We start from the raw sequence: 11,703 nt of genomic DNA, 5'->3' as shown, positions 1-11,703 counted from the left end.
AAGATGGCAACCAATCGATCCCGAAAGACCACTATAGGTTAAAGGAAACCAGTGTGCTAAATATTGTGCGTTGCGGATTTTGTTGCATGGAGAAGATGTTTTACATTTCTGCGCGCCATTTTTTAAGATGGCGACGGATTGGAAAAATCTTTCTTAGAACGCGCCTACTACTTATGTGTAACGTTTCTGCAAATTTTCAGCCTTCTAGGGCAAGCGGTTTGGGCTGGGCGTTGATTATCAGTCAGTCTTAGAAGCATTCCTCACACGATAAATAGTTAAAAATAAAAAATTAAAAAAAAACTTGTGTAGTAGACAAGTAGCTGTAATTCTAGGGTTTTAGTCCCAATATATATCTTTTGGTTCTTCAGTTCTTTCTTCCTTCAAACGATAATGGTGGTAGCAAAATTTTCTCAATATACGACATACTATGCCTTAAAGATTATAAGGGCATGAGAGCTGGAGAAGAAGCTCATCTTTTTAATTTTCGGAAAAGTTAGAAAGGCGTTATTGATTTCCTTAGTTTCAATTAAAGTCGATAATAAGTTTCGACTTTCATCTGTAAAACGAGGCTTTAATTTTGGGTCGATATTAAGGCCAGCCTTTGAGCGAGATATCTATTTTAGAAAATCAGTTGATTTAGTATCGGCGGCACATTGTAACTAGATTTTTCGTATAGGACCATGAATTTTTTTTAAAACTTAATTAGTAGCAGATGATTTATAAAAGAGAGCTTAATCTTTCTGACGCCAAGGGAATTAAAATGCACCGTACGAAGGTAAGTTAGTTACAGCAAAGAGAATAAATTATTCTAAAGGAGTAGAAGATGCAGCATTATTTAGTAGCCTGGAGTCCGCATGATCAGGGCCGGAAATAAGCACAGGACACTGGATATTGTTCAATAAAATTTTATAATGTCTTATTTCCCATGATCGTGTGATTCGTGTCGTCTGTCTTGTATTCTGCTTACCCCTTGCACTTTTAGATAAAATATTCATTTTTTCGCAAGCCTTTATTATGATTATTTGATGAAATTTCAATATTAAAATCAGAGCAAATTTAGATTAAAACTTGTCCTTGTTATCTTGTCTTTTTTATTACTTATTATTTGGCTTTTCTCGAAATCATATTCAATTTGGAAACCCTAAACCACGGCTCAAAAAATATTCCAGTCTTTAGCAGATAATATATTCCAGCTAATGAGAGATAAGCCAATCGCCCGAAATCCGGATGTAGTTCCATAAAACTAGAAGGAATTTTTTTAACTAATTTTTGTTTTTGCAAGTTGATTAAGATCTTCCGCTCTTTGGTTATGGGTACGAGTTTTAGGATACTTGATCTCTACAATATCAAAGGATTATAGATTACTGCATGAAGGTAAGTTAGCTAAACGTACGAGTTATGGGGATGGTTAATCTCTCTAATGTCGGGATAAGAACAGGGACTTTGTCAAAACAGCGTGGTATCAACTTTGAAAAGTTTTATTCTTACTTTAATCATAAGTTTGTAAGATACATTCGAGAACGACGCGAGAATTGACTACACTCGGTTTTACAGTCCATCTTCCAATTTAGTTTGTACTAAGCATTGACAGGGTCGTTTCAGGAGGATCTATAAAGTTTCAACAAAGTCACTTCATAACAAGCTCTCAGTTACCATTGACAAACTCATGGAACATACTTATTAACTTATGCTTTTGTATATAAGAATACTTTTAACCCTTTATAATAACGACATAATTGTACCATTTAAAAGTAGATTAACCTTAGCTAATATTGTTGATTGATGTGCACATGGAAAGATCTTAATCAATTAACTTATTGTTCTTAGTTGCAAATTTTTCGAAAAGTTACTATTGTTAAATATTCTAGTACTAAAGTATAACGACGGCTTTCTAAAATCTAAACAGATGTGTTCTCTTAAATTTTATACGAAATAGAATAAACAATTTGAGAGAAAATGACTTCCGCGACGCTGAGCTTTTCTCCCGGTCGACCTTTTATATCATAAGCCCAAGGAATTCCATTCTGAACCGACGGATTCTTCTAGAAAGCAAGGAAGCTTTAGTATAAAGGTAGGGAAGTAAATATAACTTTAACTTCATGCCGACTTTTGGCCTTTGCGAAGCACGATCGACATCGCCAGTCTTTACTTCGAGGGGTTCGTCCCTCTTACTCACCTGGACGCACGAGCAAAGCAAAAATGCGTGTTTCATAAAATCGTTCGAGTCCTTTCAGAATGATTTACTTCTTATATGGAAAGCACAAAGTTGTGTTCAGCTGCAATTTCCCAGAAGACAAGTTTGCCTCGGTCAGTGCAGCCTACAACAAGTGCAAAACTTTCAACGGTCATCTTTTAGTTTCTTATGCTCTGTCCACTTTGGGCTAGCGCTCGCGTCTTTGCGCCTTCGTCTAATCACGTCTTCACGAAAACATTTGCGCTACTGTTCAGATACATGCATATATTATGCTTTTCCTATTCTGTGAGCCAATCAAATTTGAGCAATCATTGTGACATCTACGTTGTCCATAATTATTACTAGTGACACAATGCTTCCACCATTGTGAAAAAGTGACAGAAACGAAATTAATAGAGGCTCTCCACACCCCATCCTTTCTCTCGTCTGTGATTGGCGCTTTTCTCGGATAGGCGCAAAATATTTGGCCTCGTTGCTACAGATTTGTATCTTAGGGAATCGAGGACGCAAAGTAGCGAAAACTTAGTAGCGCGATCTTGCCAACTAGAAAATCGAAGCTGCGTACAAGTAAAATGTGCCAGACTGGATAGGTCTTTAAACTAATGTAAGCATATTCCCAGGTTCTAAATTACTTCGTTTTGTGACTTTGGTGCAGTACAAATTTTATTTGACGTAATGGTAAGGCTTTTTATTCAAAACTTAAAAATGAAAGCTAAACTAGATTGGTTTATGTTACATTTAGGTTTCTTTTATGATATATGGAGTAAAGTTAAAACAAGTTTCGCTTTGTACTTATGTAAATTAATCACAACAAAATGATAGGAAAATTTATAGGTTAGTAAAACATTTCTTAGCATTTTGAATGGAATTTTATTTCTTATATGGGATGTATTTTAGTTTTGGTGGTACGAAAGTGGCTTAGTAAATTAAATGGTTTCCCGATATTATTTTGAAAATTTTGTCGAAGTCAAACCATAACTCAAATTCTTAGACAAAACGCAGCGAAATTTTTAAAAAACAAGATTTAGAACTTGCCGACGTAGTTGAAAATATTTCATGCTTTCAAGTTTCTTTGTGCGTGTTGGACCTCTCGGATCTTATAAAGGAGAAATTTCATTTCGGTAGCTTTTCCCCAAGGGCCTGGCGACTCCATCAATTTCCAATCCCGTCCGACCATTATAGGTTTCGCTCTTTCAAACTCTAATTTCTCCACCCATTCCGAAGCATTCGTAGGCGTTGTATTGCATGCTTGCGCCTTGCACATAGATTCTATTTCTCTATTCAATACACCTAAATCCGAGAATGTAGGTCAAACCTAAACTTTGTTTTCTTGAACTTTATATATCAATTAGAGCTGAATTCACTTTGTATATAAATTACTGCAACTTCGGTACGAGAATTTATGAAAACTCCCGCCGTGTTAGAATTAGTGATTTGACTCGATTTTTAAAAATATATGAAACAATAAGACTAATGAGACGTTTTAAAGGTCGGTTCTGTACTAAGCTGTTTCTAGAATTGATGTATAAACATTTTGTTTTGTTTTCAGCTAGCTAATTGGACCAAGTCATCGTGCGACTTATTGCCACTTATCTACTTAAATAGTAGAAGTCAACAGAGAATATAGAAACTTATAAATTATAAGAAAAATCTAGGTATCCTAATTTTCATGTTACCGTAGCAGACGATGCATGTTCACCTCTCGCCCCATCACTGACAGTTTTTGGGTAGGTTCAGTAACGAAAATTTCAAGGAAGTCTCTGTTTTCTTGATGTTTGGTTGATGGGCTCGAGATGTCAAAGTGATGTCAATGACCTTTTGAAGTTAGATGGTTTTTTAAATGGGCAAGCGCTGAGCATCATGACGTCAAAACCGGAAACGCGAAAAAGCGTACATTAGGGAAAGTCTGACATCGCTTAGTAAGCGTGGTCGTCAAAGAGGGTTGCTCAGCGTACCTTTTGCTCCGTCATAATAGCAAATATTTTTCTGGCCTTAGTTGACCTATGCGTAACTACTGAGCGCACTGTCTTGTTCATTTATCCCGTTAGAGTGTACCTTCAACAATTTTTTCTTTTTTTGTTGCAGAAAAAAATCAGCTTATAATGGACAGTCTGTGAGAATGATAGTTCCACAACAACTTAAACCTCTGTTTGAAAGATAAAAGTTAATTTTAAACAGCGTAATTTACACAAATTAGATTCTGATAGAAGGGTTCGAATACCTCGAGACTTTATTGTTGCAATAAATACATAAGTAATAATCACAGTAAGTCCTTTCTAACTGAACTAATTGAGAACTTGGCCCTAATAACAAGTTCACTACTCACATGCAGCTTGGAGATGCATTTCAAGTTAATGAACAAATTGAACGTAAATTGGTCAACATAATGGTCGTAAGCTTTAAAGTGCTGACACCGAGAACGTAATAAAGTTTGTTTTTGCAAAATATAAAATTATTTACTTTTTTATTATAAACTTTGCCTGTGATTGTTTAAATGAAAATTTAAAATTTTCTCCAAATAAAATCTAAAATATAAATACTATTATTAAATATTATACGGATCATAAAAGCTGTAAGTATGACAACAATAGAAAATCATATTTATGGTCTCTTTGTATCTTATTACACTAAAGACCCTATAGGTTTCTTTATATTTCAACCCATAATAACGCGAATAAAAGCAAAGAAAAAAGATGGTGCTTGGGCTAACAAAAATTAATTTCCCCTTTCTCTTTCACTTTAACCATACATAGCACCAAAGCTTTATGACAAGGTTCTAGACTGGTTGGTGGCAAAGGTTTCCACCCTGTAAATAACCGGGCTTATAGTTCAAATATTGCAATGTTTAAGACGTTAATATATTGACCTCGAAGGATTCAAATCGGGCAGAACATTGTGGCTCTTTAGGTGGTTCTCTTATCATTTTCTGTTCTATAGAAAGAAAAATGTAGGCGTATGCCGCTCCGAAAGAGCATTTTAAATTCTGACACGTGTCCTCTTATGGAAAGGTTAGATCTGGTAAGCCTCGGCATTCGGAGCACGGACGCCTCGTTTTGATCATCTTCCTGATTGTGTTCGTTCGCGTCCTCTCGTTTCTCTTTTGTTTTATTCAGTTTGGCGGTACTAGAAAGGGAATCGGGGGAGCTCCTCTTCCAACGGTTCTTGTTAAGCCTTCAAAAGTAGCTGTCTCGACGACGAGTTTTTCCAATGAATCGAGATGGTGATTAATTATTAGATCTATTTGCTAAGTTTCCGCGCGTGGGGGTATATCTCGTACTGCAAAGTGAACAACGGGAACCACGGTCGAAGGGAAATAATTAAACTTTTCTATAATGCAAGCGTACTAATTTAATCCTTCGTGAGAGATATTGAAAGACATCGGTTTCTAAAAGTTAGGTCTCTCTTCTAACATTCTCTGGAATCGTGATCTCTTCCATGTCTATTTTTTTAAAGTAGAGTTTGATAACTTTAACAAAATCTCCTTGCTTCGCTGCTAATCGTTCGCTTCCATCAGTAAACAAAGAGCAATAAGTAGGGTTCGAAAATTACCGTAATTTTGGAAAATGGTAAATTACGCCGTAATTTACCGCGTAAATTACCGTTCATGGTAATTTACGAAAATTAAAAAATTAAATTATATTGATTGTTTTTAAGCTAAATAATGAAAATATCACTTGAACACAGCTATTCTTTTTATAGCATAGTGTTTTACAATATTTAAACACCGAGTTTTGATGTTTGCAGCTCAAAATACTTTTGAACAGCAACATCCACTTTCTTCTTCTTACCAATTTTGCGAATTTTTGCTATTTCACGTTTTTAAAACAAAATTCTAGAGAAGGGCCGATAACAGTTTAGTCAAATTTCGGTGCCGATATATCGGTTTAGTCAAATTTCGGTGCCGATATTGGTATCGGTATGGGCCCCTCTCTAGAAAATTCTAACAACTACAGCTTTCCAGCTAAAGCAAACGAACTCGACAACAAGAATAGACGAGAAAATCAAATTTCATTTCCTTAATCAAATTTTTCCCACGCTTGCCGTTCAACCTTTTATGACTTACTCATATATCATGGGAAGAAATAAGTGTGCATGCACGGGTAGAGCAAAATATGGAGCTTTAGGACCATTTTCCAAATGTTAGAAATGAAAATTCGGTGGTAAATTACCATCGTGGTAATTTACCAGTGTAAATTACCACCGTAATTACCAGGGTAATTACCGTTTTCGTAATTTACCCGAGAAAATCGTAAATTACAGTTACCCTGGTAAATTACCGTGTAAATTACCATGGTAATTTACCGATTTAGAACCCTAGCAATAAGTATGACAGAAAATCAAATAAGTAAAAAGATGCTTGCTATTTGAGAAAACTTCAAACACTTCAGAACATATTTGATTTAGTTCTGGCTAATATTTTTCCATACTTTTTTCCGCAAACCACTATTTATAACTTATAACCCATTTTTTTTAATTTAGGCATAACGAATATAGCAGTTATTATTGTGTTAACTATCGTTGTATTGTTTATCAATGGCTACAATTAACACTTAGTGTTTCACTTAAAATATCATAGCAACTTTACATTGCAAAATAAGTTAAAGCAAAACAATTAAATCACAGTGATGATAAATCTCTAATTTATTTAAATTGAAAGACTATGATGTAAACTGTTTTAAACCCGTTTTATGCTCCAATTTAAGCGTTGTCCACATTGAAATGGTCAAAGAAATCACGCACCAACTGTTTTGGTGATTGGGTCAATTTGGAGGGAGATGAGAAATTTGGAGAATGAGTCAAATGTAAACGGTCTTTTCAATACTGGCCATCAGGGCTCTAATTGTTGCTCGCGGAAAGCTATGGAATACAGAGACTCATTTGCGTAATATTTTATCAAACACTCGGCTGTAGACTGAGAGTTAGGCTAAGCACATAGCGATTAGAGCAAGGAGCATACCGGCGAATGAAAGTGGCGGGGATGAAAGAGTTCGAAATACATAGTAGAGCAGAGAGCATAGCAGAGATGATAGCGGAATAATATTTTGGCGGGAAAACAAATATGCAACAATTTAAGTAAAAAACATGGATTCCTTTCTATTAGCCGAGAATTCTTCACTTAAAACTTGGTATTTTCTTCAAAATAAGAAATATATGAAATGGTTAACCATAGATACGTGACTATTTATAACATATCTATGGTATTAAAGGGTGTATTTTTTCTTATACGGCAAAAAAGAAACCTAGAAACCTATGAGGTTATCTACACTTGTGGAACTTCATTGTTGCTGAGATATGTTGTCTTGCGTTACATTGTGCAAATGTGTCACTTGGGGTAGATTCATTTGTTCAGCATAAACAAAATTGTAAACAAGTTCTTGCATTTTGATTCTCAGTAACATTTTATTTGGAGGCGTGAGAGTGCGTATATGTGGAGCCAGACTTTGAAAAAAACTGTCGTCTACATCGGGTTCTTTTTTGTTCTGATTTTCTAGAATTCTTAATTTATTCTCTTCAAGTCCATTTTTCACAGTAACAAAAATGGGCAAAAAAGAGCGCCAAAACCCTCGGGAATAATAGTTTTTGCCGAACGCCACCGCTGCATCGGAACCGGATTGTACCGGTTTTTTGAGAGAGCAAAGCGGGAAAATCAAACTTGTTTAAAAGCTTCGCTTTGCTCGTTTGTAACAGCGCTCTTACCTCAATGTAATGTAGATCGCTCCACTATGCGTGGTTCAATTGGAACTTTAGTGTTTGATTTCGCCGCTATGCTCGCCCCTTTAATTGTTGCTGTGCTCTTCGCTCCACTATGTGCTTAGCCTAAGGGTTTTGAATAATTATAAAACGACCGTTGTTAATTACTAACCATTTTTCTGCCGGTTTGTAATTTAGAAAATATTTTCATTTGAGTTTCAAATCTGCTCTTTTTTTCATGTCCTTCAAATGAGTCAACAGCGACAACAAGAAATTTAGACCTGGTTCATTATTATACCCAGAATTTTGACTTAATATTTGAACAAGGTGTTCTTGATAGAATCGCCTGTCTTTGGTTGTTGCCTTTTGTTTCACCCGGTTAGATATTTGGGGTTTCATCCTTCAAATTTTGTTTGGAATCAATAGAGTCGGAGCGAACGTGGAAAAGGTAATTTCGCAGCAAGTGTAATTTTTGGCTGGGTTTCAGGCCAAAGTGTCCAAGGCCTTTGGTATAGTTAGTCGTCGGCAACGCCGACGCCATGTGGTGAGAAGTGTAATCCCAGATAGTCCAACAAGTTTTCAAATGTCACCGTTAGGATCATAGCGTTCTCTATAGAGTAAATGGGAACTATTAGCAAGAGAAGCTTCTTACGTTTGCCATCCTTGCGCCGTATTAAAGATCTGGACTTGGTCGCATTTAGGTGTAGAGAACGACTGGCGAAAAAAGTGGTTGTGACTCTCAGTAATTTCCGCATACCATTAACAAGACTTCGCGCTATAGACGCCCCAACACAGTCCGGAAGTTGGTCGAAAAGCTCGTCCATAACGGCATAAAAGAGAATAGGGGACATGCAGTCACCCTGCTTCACACCAGGGTGACAGGGCCGTTGGAAACCCTTAAAGCACCACAAGTAATCGTCGTCGTACAGTCGTCGTAAATACTAATTATGTAAGATATCATTCGCGTCTTTAGGCCCATTCGTAGGGAGTGATGGGATACCCCATCGTTGGCTTTCGCTACATCGAGAGAGACAATAGACAAACCCTTTATCTTGTTTTTACAATCTCTGACGATGTGGTCCAATAATGCCGTATTGGCTCATAAACCGTCAACAGGAAGAAACCCCGGTTGCGCAAGATGCAATGGTAGAGTAGCCATAGGACGTTTTGACATAATAAGATGGAAAAATCTGTACTTCACTTGAGATGGTTATTGGTCGCCAATTGGTAGCCAGAGAGAGATTGCCTTTCTTCGAGATAAGGCTTGTTCGCGAATCCCTGAAGACCGTCGGAGGAACTCCCAAAAATAGTGCAACGTTATAGGTGAGACACAGCAACTCTGAGTCGAAACGACGTAAGTCCGACAGCAGAAGGCCGTCAGGACCAGGGGCACTGTCCTTACGGCTATGGAAGCATGATGTTAATGCAGCGACAGTGATAGGGTAGTAGGTAGGATTTTTTAAAATTTTCCTGCCGAACGTCGACGAATCGGGTACTGAGAGCGAGGAAAATAAGCCCCCGAATATCTGCTTCAGTTGGTGTAGCGGTAAATTCCGGTTGTGCGTCAAATATTTCGGACGCTTGACGATTTTTATCGCGACGAAAAAGAATTTGATGGAGTCTATATTTTGCGCGTTTATCTAAACGACGCTTTTGACGTTTACCATCTCGATCTCTTGGTGGAGGGCTCCCCCGCCCGCTCCCTCGGGGTCGTCGTCCCGTTGGAGCAGAGCCCTAACCCTTGATAACCTGGAAAACCTGGATATGTCAGGGATATGGAAAGTAGGGGAAAAAATCAGGGATAAGTCAGGGATAACCTGGAAATAGTGCTTCCAACCGTCGTCTATGTTCGGTTACGCCAACTGATAAACTGGTTGAAGTTCAAACCGTTTTAATAAAAGATTAATGGATTTTTTCAACCAACTGCAGTTGACAGCTACCTGCTGTGATCCTATTTATACTCGTTAATGTTACATGTGTTTTATCCGTTTTTTTATCTAGTCTTACAATCCGCGATAACTGTTTATAGACATTTTTATCATTGAGTTTACGTCATTTGATACACAAAACCCTTTGGTTAGTTATCCGTTTGAGACAATGTGATCATATCGTAAATTATCATCGCTACGTTCAGTTTTGATTTGAAAAACAATCAATCGGGCTTTAAATGGCTACTTGTTCGGAAACGCGGAGTAGCAACGCGGAGCGGGGAAAAAGAAGTGAGGTTTGGAACCACTTTACCAAGGACAATGTTATCCAATCTGATGGTACATTTAAAGTATATGCTAAATGCGTTCATTGCTCTGGGTAAGTGAAATTGAACTTAAATTTAAACTAAATTTGTTAGCGGTCGTGGAATTATATTTTTCACTGTAATATTACATAACATTGGTAGTGGTAGATATTGCCAAGACTCAAAGACAAACCGTAGTACGGGAAATTTGCGCCATCACCTAGTTACTAAACACCCGGACAAGGTGCAACCTATGTTTGCAAAGGCAGGGAAACATCCTGACGTACCACTAGGCAAGAATCAAGTAAAAACGCTTATTAAATAGCAATACATACATTCCCCTGTTAGGTTTAGTGTTGTAAGTTGGTATCAAGGTATATTATTCAACTGGTTGCTTGACGACGAGAGAATCCATTACTAACCAAACAAAATCATCTATTCAAAATAACCTAGCAGGTTTGCCAACATTGATCGTGATGTTCCAACTAGCTACCATTAAACCAATGGGAAATGTACTTTTATTTTTAACCAAGTGCTTAAGTTTTTTAACTTTGATCATTCCAAGTCTGAATTAGTAAACGCAAGGTTGCAACTGGTTAGATTTGTCGTTTTATCAGACCAAGCATTTCAAATTGTTGAAGATAAAAGTTTCCGAGATATGTTATGCTCCCTGAATCCTGTCATGTTTCTTACCCATTTACAAATATCAGATACTACAATTAAAACTGATATTATAAAGGAATACCATACCGAATTAGAAGTAATAACCAATTTAGTTAAGGTTAGTAAAGTCATATCAGTTGTAAACTTAGTCAAATGATTGGACTTGGAATGTTTACTTTTTAGTTGAATAGAACTCTGAGAGGCAATTGTCCTTCACACATGATTGTTGGACATCAGCAAATATGTTACCCTTCATTGCTGTAACGTGTCACTGGGTCGACGAATCATGGAATGGACACGACATCTTGTTGGGGTTTATGTTTTTTCCTGGGCGTCATACAGGAAAAAATATTTGCGATAAATTCTTAAAGCTTCTGAGCGACCGCCAAATAACTAAAGTAATTGTTTTAAAACCTTTTAAGAATATTTAAGAAGTGTTGACTAAACCCCTGCTTAGGTGCTAGCCGTGACAATGGATAACGCGGGAAATAACGATACATTTACCGAAGAATTACAAACGCGTTCCGCCGAGTTGGGTTTTCGATTTTCATCTGAAAATCGAATTCGATGTTTCGCTCATGTTTTGAACATTGTCGTGCAGGATTTATTAAAATCTTTGAGGTCGGTTGCCACTCATGAGAATGAATACGATTCAAATTTAACGCAACCAAACGAATCTGCTGAAACGACGACAATAACTATTGGTTCAGCAGTGACTAAAGTAAATGAGTTTGTACCCAAATATACTTAAAGTATTTAATGGTTGCGCGTTTAACAGGTAAGACGTCTTGTAAGCACAATTAGAATATCACGCACAAAATCAGAGAGATTTTCAGAGCTGAATGTGATTTATGATCTTCCTGATAACAAATTGCTCTTGGATGTCAAGACAAGATGGGGATCTACTTATACAATGCTAAAG

The sequence above is a fragment of the Phalangium opilio genome, unplaced genomic scaffold (genome assembly GCF_054372755.1).
Source record: "Phalangium opilio isolate 3A_F unplaced genomic scaffold, DU_Popi_V2 ptg000105l_1, whole genome shotgun sequence".
NCBI classification, from domain to species: domain Eukaryota; kingdom Metazoa; phylum Arthropoda; class Arachnida; order Opiliones; family Phalangiidae; genus Phalangium; species Phalangium opilio.
The sequence above is the reverse complement of the archived record's forward strand: the minus strand, read 5'-3'. Positions refer to the sequence as shown.